At 41.4% G+C, this 10,999-nt stretch overlaps 1 pseudogene; it reads left to right on the top strand.

The window, feature by feature from the left end:
• Window positions 1-1,846: 1,846 nt before the first annotated feature.
• Window positions 1,847-10,797, top strand: LOC114027184 (annotated as a pseudogene).
• The last annotated feature ends 202 nt before the right edge of the window (window positions 10,798-10,999 follow it).

Genomic DNA, 10,999 nt, shown 5'->3' on the forward strand with positions numbered 1-10,999 from the left:
AGCAATTTGGAACTACGACTAAAGGACTATAAAAACACGCATACCCTTTGACTCAGCAATAGCACTTCTAGGGCTACATCCCAGAGAGATCATACAAATGGGAAAATGACCCACATGTACAAAAATATTCATAGCAGCTCTTTTTGTGGTGGCAAAGAATTGGAAATTGAGAAGATGTCCATCAATTTGGGGAATGGCTGAACAAGTTGTGGTATATGAATGTAATGGAATACTATTGTGCTGTAAGAAATGAAGAGCAGGCAGACTTCAGAAAAACCTGAAAAGACTGGTATGGACTGATGTTGAGTGAAGTGAGCAGAAGCAGGAGAGCTGTACACAGTAACAGCCACACTGTGTGATGACTAATGTTGATAGACTTAGCCCTTCTCAGCAATGCAAAGATCTAAGACAATTCCAAAAGATTCATGATGAAAAATGCTATCCACATCCAAAGAAAGAACTATGGAGTGTGAATGCAGATCAAAGCATACTATTTGCTATTTTTTTCTTCTGTTTTTTGTTTCCTCTTTCTAGTGGTTCCTCCTATTGGTTCTAATTCTTCCTTACAATACCACTAATGTGAAAATATGTTTAATAGGAATATAAAAAAAAATAAAGGGGAGAAGGGGAAGCATACAAGGAATAGGGGATAGAGCTAATGGCCTTATAGAAAAGACACTCCAAACTTGACGATTACCTCTAGGGAGATGTAGCAGCCTGTTAGTGCTAGGAAAGTAGGCCTTGAATACTTGGTACATATCTATTTTACCAGTTTTGCTTTTTCTATTCAGAAGTTCTTTTCCTATTTATTTTAGACATCCAAAGGTGTGTTTGCAACAATGGCAAAATCTTACATCTCTCAAGAGCTGTTTTAAATCTTTTCTTTATAAAAAAATTACATTTTTTCACCTTTTCTTCACAAAACTGTTCCTTGTGAAGACGTCCTTAAAGAGACTGTTGAAAGGTACGTTGACTTAGTTCCCCATTGTTCCCAGCCCTGCTTATCAATCAGAGTTGGGGGAGTCTCTGGTAGACAAGGAGGTACTAAGCCCGAAGCTTTTTGTGTGACCTGATCTTTATCACATATCCCTACCTGCAGATTGTCATGTTCTTCCTACCTTGGAGAGGAACTGAGATGCCTGGGCTTAATGTCTTCCACTGAGGTAGACTTGTCTGATTTGTCTTAAAGTAACCTGTAAAAGTTCATGTTGATCCTCAGTGATCAGCATTCCAACGTGTTGCTTCCTTGACGTATATGAGTGCAATCCATTTAATTCTGTTTTTTTCCTGAGTTTTGCCTCTTTAATCAGGGCGAAAGCCCAAATGAAGATTTTTACTTTCAACAGGACAAGAGAAGGGGGATAACTCACTTATCAGAAGATTTTTATGGGAGGAGAAGGAGGAGCTTGAAAATCATGGCCAGGTGAGCAAGGAGGAAATGGTCCTAAGGTAGGAAGGGAGACAGAGAAGGAGGGAGAGTGAGCAAAGGTCTAGTTAAGCCAGAAATCTAATAATTAAGAGCTGGTTACATATTAGCCCAGAGAAGTTGTTTTATGCCCAGTAGAAATCTCTTCCTCATGGTTCCTCGGGTCAAAGACCTTCTTGCCTCAAAGGAGGTCAACAGGGACCAGCACACCCAGTCAGGTAACATTAGAAGTCTCTTTCTCGTTATCTCTCCAGTTTCTGGAAATGGGAGGTCCTCAGATAAGACAACTTTCATTTACCATCTGCCTTTTGCTGCTCTTATACACTCCAAGCTCCAGGCATACCGTATGTAAACACTGACCCAAAAGCTCAGCTCTGTGAGGAGGGAGACAGAAGTCTATTCAATTTGGTAAAGCCACAGTGCCTGGATTGGCCAGGTGAGGGGTTGATGGCACCTCTTGAGGAGGGTGGGCTCCCTGCTCTGTCCAGGAGCAGACTTGCCCCTCTCAGACAGTCTACTTTATTTCTCTGATTGCTTAAAATCTTAGCTTTGGCTCCTGCTGAGTCTGGGTGAAATAGATGTGTGATAGCTAAATCCCCACTTCCTCCGAGAGCCCCAGGGTTGGTTCCTAGAGGACCATCCCTTCTCAAGTGAATGACTATCCTTTCACACTTTTCCAAATTTGTCAGTGACAGCTGTTCTGGGGGTGGGAGGATAAGAGAGGAAACCTGCACTTGATCAGCAAATCTGAAAGAAGGCACAAACCAACCTCCTGCCCATAGAGTCACATCAGGGTCATTATTGAGTTGAAGTTTGGGTCACTATAAAGAAAAGTGACTCATAGACAAAGTCATTAACCTAAAATCAAAAGCCAGTCTTACCCTTAATCAGAGAAGGTGGTGTCCTGAGTGTTGTAGTTGAAAGACCAATTTCAGTTTCCCCAAAATGCCCCCCTTTCTTTTTCCTGCCTCAAATACCTGTTCCGGATATCTATCTCATGATTAGACATTAATTTCTTTGAGGTAAGCATAGCTTTGTCCAGGTGTCCTCTAGCTATATTCTCTTCCTAGAGGAAGATTTACTCAGCCTTTCCCAAAGGAAGGGAAGAAAGCCAGCTGAAGCTACCCTTCCTTCCTCTGACCTTCCTGGTGGGTGATTTGCCCATTCCTCTCCATTTCTGGGTTTTCCCAACAGTCCCCTGGGAAAAAAAAAAAAAGAAAAGGGGAGGAAAAGGAGGCAAAGAGGCATCAAAGCAGACTGAACTCACTTCACAATTTTGCTGAACTCTGCAGTGAGCCATCTAATAGTAACCCAGATACGACTGCTGTGATACTAAGAGCAGCTGAAATGATAGGGAAAGGCCATGTCATGGAGCTGGAAGGGCCCTGCAGAAGCAGCTATGTGGGGCTTGATGGCTCCATTTGTTCAACCTAAGAAGTGTGTGTCTGGAAGGGGAGGGGGAAAAAGAGTGGAAAAGAATGGTCAGGGCAGCCACCAGGAAGGTATGGGGAAGGATGAGGAGCCAGAGCTGACTCTCTGCTCCTTATGCTGAATTTGGAGGCTTTCTTTTTTACTTTCTCCTTTCTTTCTTGTGATGAAGACAACTTTTAGGCCTTCTCTCTGGGAATTCTGTGACTATTCAGTGTCATCTCCCCAGCAGGGTCACTGTCCCAGTGACACTAACATCTGAGTAATTTATTTTGGTACCCCCAAACCTCCTCTTTATATACTTTCCTCCATGAGCTTTGGCAGGGAAAGTGTCCTTTCTTCACCAGGAACCCAGGGTTCTAATGCTGTCCCATTTCTCCTGTCAGGGAGTAAAGTCAGCTAAAAATCTCACACATAACTGCTACGAAAGTATTGGTGTCAGTCATCCTGCCCATAAGCCATTTGTCCTCTAAAAGAGGAACTCAGGGAGAAGACAATGCTTAACTCAAAAGAATGCCCTATGAAGGAGATAGTTCAGGAAGAGGTAGGGAGACATTTTAGGAGAAGAGGTTTACTTGATGTCCTTTAGACCCCAAGATGTAATGTAGCCAGACCATCTGCTGTATTCATGGATAAGGAACACCTTAGATAGATAGACCCTTTCTAGTTGTAGAGGTATTAAGAAGATAGTTTCCATCACCTGTCCCTACCCTTCCCCCAGAGACTGGTGGGAGCCTTGGACTTGGGTAAAGCCTGTTCTTCCCAAGGCCATAGGAAAAGCTGAGAGCTTCTGCTCTGGCTCCCTGCCAACCCTGGGGTAAGACTAACCTCTGACTTTAGTGAAGTCACTTCCTTCAATCCCTGGTTTACTCTTCTACTGTTTTGGCACGTTGAGGTTTACACTGAGAAGCAGCAAATAAAATGAGGGTTCCAACTGTTTCTTCTGTAGGGTTTTTATTTTGTTTTGTTTTGTTTTGTTGCTGTTTGAGAGAAGTGGCTGCATTTCCTGTTTAGTACTTTCCTTTGGCTCCAGAATGAGGCTGTGTATGGGGTGGCAGCCTAGAAGCTTCTAGAGGGTGCATCTATAGCCTTCTTTACATCTCCCTTTCTGCATAGACCTTTACATTTGTAGAAGAACAGTCTTCCTTTCACATCTACTTTGCTCTTTCTGTCTTTTAGAGAAAAGCTGAAAAAGCAAGAAAGCCATTCATGCCCCATGAATGTAATCCATTTGGCCATATGGAACTGGACTAGATGTCCCTTATGGCTTCCTTCAGCCCAAAGAACATTGCTGCTGCTCTCTGTGAAACTCCAATACTCATTTTTACCAGTTAAAATGGAATGATTTTTCTACTCTCTTAATAAGGAATAAAGAAAGAAATAACCCTTTTCCCAGATGAAAGAAGGGATTTTGTGACTTCAAGTTAGCATATGATGGCTTCTTGGCAGCTGGAGTTTTCCTTAGCAACCAGGCTTCCCTGGTTATGACCTGGTATATGACCTTTAGACTAAGGATTTCAAGCCAATGAAGATATTTTTAATCTATTCTGAAACATAGCAGACTATTTAACACTTTTAAAATTGACTACATAATTTATTTCAGAGATAGGACAACAAATGTTGGCACCTTCATATCGCAGAGATTACATATTTGGATGTAGTAATGGCAACAAATAGTAATGCCCACATTAGGGGCAGATATCTGTTTAAAATCTAAAGATCCTGTTATTTTCATACTTTCTCATATTTCCTCATTTGAACTCCGTGGAGAAGTGAAGGCACCAAGAAATTAGTTACCTTTCTTAGATCACACAGCTAGTGAGTGAGGAGGCTGTGAATGGAAGCCAAGACTTCTGACTCAAAGTCACTGTTGTTTTTTCCCAAGATGAATCAGTTGGTAGATATATTCGCATAGCCAGTAGCAGCACTGTGCAAGAATGTCAACTTACCGGTAACTAAATTAGAAAGTGATCTTTGCACATTCAGGTAAGTTTTTAGTACAATATTTTTGTGTCCATTGTCAAGAATGTTGAATGTAGTCACCAGAGGGGCTACTTGACCCTGACTCCATGGTGGAAGCCCACACCTAACCTCCTTCCCACTGGTTTTGTGAAACTCCTACTTGCTATATCTACAACCCACTGTTCTGGTCAGATATCACTACTCTCCAGCCCTCTAAATAAACCTTCAATTACTATGCAAAACAACATATGTAACAGTTTGCAAGGTTATGCTTTCCATGAGACTTCTTCCATGTTGAAATGTATTTAAACTCTCCAATGTCTGCCCCTCTTGGGCTCCCTAGTATCTTGGTCCTGCAGTGGTGGCCAGAAACGAAATTTCTTCGATTCAGTTAAGGACCCTAGTGTTTGCTACTCTGGCATTACTTTTTGTTTCGGGTTGACAAGAAAAATCTTAGTTTGGGCTTTGCCCTGTTTGATAAGGCAAACTCAGGAAATAAGGCAAAGGTCATTTATTGTTACACCAGTGCAGTAAGCAGCACTGACTAAAAACTGCCACAGCCTCTATAGTCAGGAGTAAACAACTTTCATGTAAGAGCAAAAAAAAATCTAATTGGTATATGTATAAGGAAATGGGTTTTATGTCATGTTGTCTTTCCCTCATGTCTAAGTACGCACACCCAAGACTTATTTCCAGACTACCATTTCCTGTAGACTGGTAGCCCATATACCCACAAGTCAAACAAAGTTTAAACATGGAGTCAGTTAGGCTAACTTTTCACACTCATAGAACTTTACTCCCCCAAAGCCCAAAGTCAAAATATGGGAATTGCAAGCCTATTCTTAAATTCTCAAAGTTTTAATAGGATTGTGATGTGCAATGGGAGAAATAACTCCTCTCTGAGTTCCTGTTGTGGGTAACTTCTGCCGAATATGTATTTACCATATTGCAGAAATTATACGGGTAAAAAAATCTAGGTTTTATTATTATGCTCAAGCATAAGCAAAGAAGATCTGAAAGCCAATTATAACCCTAGGCTTCTTATAGACAAAATTACATTAGAGTGACAGAGAAATAATTCTTTTATATATTGTAATTCTGTACATTCCTCTTAGGTCAGAAAATTAAAGAGACGATAATTCATAACCCCATACTTCTTTCAATGTTATGAGAGTTGAACAAACTTAGTTACTTGTCACGTATCTGTGTTTTGGTCTTAGAACACTGCACTATCTCTAAGAAATGAGTATCATTTTATATTTAGCTTCACCAAAAGAAGGAAATACAAAGCTACATAGAATATTGGGTAGACAGCTGGCCTCAGAGATAAGGCACAAGGAAACAAGGAGACAAGGAATTTTGGTAGAAGGACACAAGATCTCTGCCACCTCTGCCATATACTGATCATGTGACCCTGGGAAAGCCATTTAACTTCTCAGTGTCTCAGGACAACGTCTTCAGCTTGCACCTTGCAGAGTGGGTGCTGATGCACTAGTAGAAGGAGGTTTGTCCCCAGGAATTCCCTAACCCCGATGAAAACCATTGATCGTCTTCAGAAAAATAAGAGGAAAGTGGGGAGTGCCAGACAAATTGAAACCACAACTCTTTCCTCTGATAGAGATTTCAGCAAAGAGTTAAAGTACTGGGGGGTTAAAAATCTCAGTTAAGCCGTTCTAGATTGGGAGCAGGGGAAGCCAGAGTCAGGGCACTCAGGGCTGGCCAGAGGCTCAGCAGCAGCTCTTGGTAGGCAAATCCTGACCCTTAGGCCAGTCCAGATGAGAGAAGGGGATGAGGCACAGACATGGCCTGGAGGAAGTGGCTAAATGTCAGCTGGTAGCTTTAGGCCACTGTGCCATAAGGGAATAGGTCATGGCTGGTGAAGAAGTTATGGTCATTTTCAGAAAAGGCTGCCCTTGGTTGGCATCATCACAACAGTGATGGGAGAAGGCAAAGAGCAAGTAGTTCCCCTGGAGACTTTTGGAGAGAGGACCAGGCCAAGAAAACCACACTTACAAACCCTGCATCTGCTCTCTGCTACTTGGTCTCCCTCTGTTTAGCCTCTCCCTCCTCCCGTCCATTCTCTAATAGTTGTCAAATTGATTTTCCCGAAGCACAGTCTGAGCAAGTCACTCCCTTTCTCAATAATCTCTGTTAGCTCCCTACTGTCTCTGCAGTAAAATATAAAACCCTCTGTTTAGCATAGAAAGCTCTTTGGCCCCAACCTACCTCTCCTATGATATCTGTAGTACTCCTCTTCATGCATTTTCCAGTCTAGTCAAACTTGTCTTCTTGCTATTCATCGCCCTTGCTACACTATCTCCAGTCCAGGACCCAGTGAAGGCAAGTGATGTGGCCAAGTCCAAAAAGCCAGTTAAAGGCAGAAGTGTGGACCAGAACCTAGGTCTCCTGAACCTGAGTCACAGTCTCTTTTTACTTCAACACAATTGACAATGACTTCAGTTCTCATTCTTTTTCTACAGAAGTTGCACCCTGTAATCATCAAAGGCTATAGTGAAGACAATCCTGACAACATGAGTGAGGAGACAAGCCATGGTGAGCACACACCCAGGACTCCCCTGGACAGGGTTGGAAAAGGAGGTGACTAAGATCAGATAAGGTTCCCTTTTTTTTTTAGCAACTAGGATTTTGGTCATTTTCTAAGTAGACCAAAGCTTCTCTGAGCAGCATTCTCCATTTGCCTGGCCTTCACTCAGTTTCTCTTCTTTATTTTCCTCTTTCCTTCATATTCTCTAATTCATTCTCTTTTTTTCCTTCCTGTATGTTTAACCAGTCCCCTTTTTGTCACAGCAACAACAATAGGAAAAATGGGGAATAAGAATCAGTTTATTTCCTCCATCACTAAAATGGGCTCTACTGGATGAGGTTGGCCATAACCAGGACATCTGAGGGTTGCCACTCCGTATCTAACCTATTTATTCTTTCTGATAAGATGTTGTACTTGTGTAGTGTGGAATGGGAAGGAGAAATGAGAACATGGCTGCTTTAGTGACTACTACATCCTTTGTGGGAAAATATTCCCTGCTTGTTTGAGGGCTATAACTAGACTGGATCAGCTGCTGACATTCAGGAGGCACCCTTCCTTCTTGTATATAACCCAATGTCTCCACTAGTGTCCACCCCTGAGGGGAAAGAAAGGTAGTGGAAATGCCAGCAGTGTTAGGTGGAGGGCCAACAGAGGATGGGAGAGGAGGGTAATTGGATCAGCTACCCCCTCCATCTAATTAGAATATTGGTATGATACCACCCTTCAATTTTCACCTATCACCTGTTTTTGTTCCAGGGGAAAAATACTTCAATATATTTGTTTTTAGGGCTTAAAAATTTAATTGCCAGAGCATTCAAGGTCTACCAAGAATGGTTACTATTATGTATAGAATCTTAGACCCCCCCTGCCAATTGCAGATAGTTCTTCATCCCTGGCTCCATCCTTGGAGCATTTGCTGCTTACCGGACCTAACCCTTTCTTCTCTCTTTTACCCATTTTTCCTCTTGGCTTTTGCCAACCAATCAACACAATGTTGGATGTGATATTATAGCATTTGACTTTTTCAGGTTTTTGTTATGGTTACTCAGGCTATGCTTAGGTATGGTTTCTTTTTTATGAACTGTAACTGTTGGCACAAGGCGTGTAAGATAAGTACCTAAAGAATGGCAGAGACAAAAAGCATTATGTAAGTGTTGAGGATGAAAAGTTGATCATGGACTTAGGTCATTAGGAAAGATTTCAAGAAAAGGCTAAGCCCTGAAATTGGTCTAGGTTCTAGAGAAGTAAAGAACAATCTGACATTCCTTATGTGGAGAATGGAGTGAATAAAGTCTTGGCAATGAGAAAGCTGGCAGTGAATCTTGGAAACAGTAAAGAGAGGATGATTTACAAAGGAGTGGGTTATAAGATTTAAAAAGTAGACTTGCACTGTATTGTGGAGAGCCTAGAATGTCAGGCTGAAGTATTGAGCTTTTATCCCATATAATGAAGTGCTATGAGAAGCCACTAAAGGTTGTAAAAGATGGAAGTGACATGATGAATTTTTTATTTTTTTTTTTGAGGCAATTGAGGCAATTTGGACAATTGACTTGCCCAAAGTCACACAGCTAGTACGTGTCAAGTGTTTGGTCTGAGGCCGTATTTGAACTCAGGTCCTCCTGCTTTCAGGGCTAGTGCTCTATCCACTGTGCCACCTAGCTGCCCCAGAATATGGTATTTTAAAAAGAAAAATCTGACTCTAGTGTATGGAAACATAGATTAAAGGTAGAAGGGGCCCAAGTCATTTAATCCAACCTCCTCATTTTACATGTGAGGAAACCGGTGGAGCATTGGTGAGGTGACTTCCCAAAGATCACACAGGTAATAAGAAGCAAAGCCAGTATTAGAGCCCAGGTCTTCTGATTCTGAATCTAGGACTTTTTCCACCTCTGTGGATTGAGAAAAAGATATTAGACACCATTTATGGGAATGTTACAGTAATCTAGGTCTGAAGTAGGGTATTAGGAATGGGAATAAAAAGTTAACGACAGAAGAGAGAAACATGTAAGTTCAATGACAACACAGTCTGTGGATCATTTACCTTTAACTTCAGGCTCAGTGCAGCGCCTTGCACATAACAGTCACTCAATTAATATTTTGTTAAACTAATTTAAAGACAAAAAGGTTTGTGAATGTTAAGGTTATGTGAATAAGGTTAGCTCTCGAAGTATTTGAGAGTTACAGGATGGGCAAAAGAGTCAATATTAGGTTCCAACAATCAGCAAGGTAAATCTTCCTGAGCCAGAGAGCTACATGCTTGTTACTACTGAAGGACATAATGCCAATGTGCATATGACTCTGAGGCTGAAGCTAAGAGCAGAGACACAGCTATATTGAGTGGGAAGAGGGACTGAAAGGATAGCAGTTGAAGACAGAGCTTAACTTTGTCTCATTCATTACTCACATCTCAGGTTATGGATACCAAGACCAAGACCCCAGCAAAAAGCAACTGAGACTTGTCCTGGTGGGTAAAACAGGAACTGGGAATAGTGCAACAGGGAACAACATCCTTGGTAAATGAGTATTTGAGGCAAGACTAGCAGTAAAGTCAATGACCAAGAACTGTGTGAAAACAAGTAGATTGTGGAATGAGCGAGATATTGTAGTTGCGGATACTCCTGAGATTTTTGACACTGATGTGTCTGATGTGGACACTTCAAGGGAGATCACTCACTGCCTCATTATGTCCTCCCCTGGGCCTCATGCCATCATCCTGGTGGTCCCACTCAGTCATTATACCAAGGAGGAACAAGATGCAGTAAAGAAGATCCTGGGAATTTTTGGTTCCAAAGCCAAGGAACTACGCGGCTGCGTAGCTATGATCTTCCTGCCTCCTCACATCCATTACATCAACTGAAACATCAACAACTTTATTGCTTTAAGAAGGAATCAAGGCTGTGCATGCAAGGAACACATGATCCTTTTACTGACCTGGAAGGATGATTTGGAAGGTACTGATTTGAACCAATACTTACTTGAAACTAGGAATGAAGCTTTGCAAGACTTGATTGGCCAGTTTGATGGAAGATATTGTGCATTCAACAACCAAGCAACTGGAAGTGAGCAGGAGACCCAGCTAACAGAACTTCTGAGCTTGGTTGAGGAAGTAGTACAGAATAATGGAGGCTCTTGCTACACAAACCAGATGTATTAGCTAGCTGAGGAGAAGATTCAGAAAGAAACTGAAGCATTGCAAAGATCCTACATGCAAGACCCGGAAAGACTGAAAAAGGAAATAAGACAGGAATATGAAGAAGAAATCAAAAACTTAAAGAATGAACTGGAGCAAAAAGAAAGAAAAGAAAAAAGGTATAGGGATCTTTTAGAAAAAAAAAGAGATGCTAGAGCTCAGGTTGTGAGCCAAAAATCATTCTTTGACAGCATCATGGAAATAGTGGGATTTGCTCATGACATCATTAAGATATTTAGAGATTAAGGAACTTGTTAAAACTATTCTATGTTTTCTGCTACTTTTCCAGCTTCTTTCTCTTTTGGCTATTGATGAATAGTCAGGCATTGTAAGGCACTGAGGTCTTCAAAAATAAAGACGATTGCAAACCTTTGGTCATAAGAACTACTCTAATATTCAATAAATAATATTTTGATCTGAAAATAAAAGGACAGATTATTTTCCTTTG

The sequence above is a fragment of the Vombatus ursinus genome, unplaced genomic scaffold (genome assembly GCF_900497805.2).
Source record: "Vombatus ursinus unplaced genomic scaffold, bare-nosed wombat genome assembly UNPS02014852.1, whole genome shotgun sequence".
Taxonomy (NCBI): domain Eukaryota; kingdom Metazoa; phylum Chordata; class Mammalia; order Diprotodontia; family Vombatidae; genus Vombatus; species Vombatus ursinus.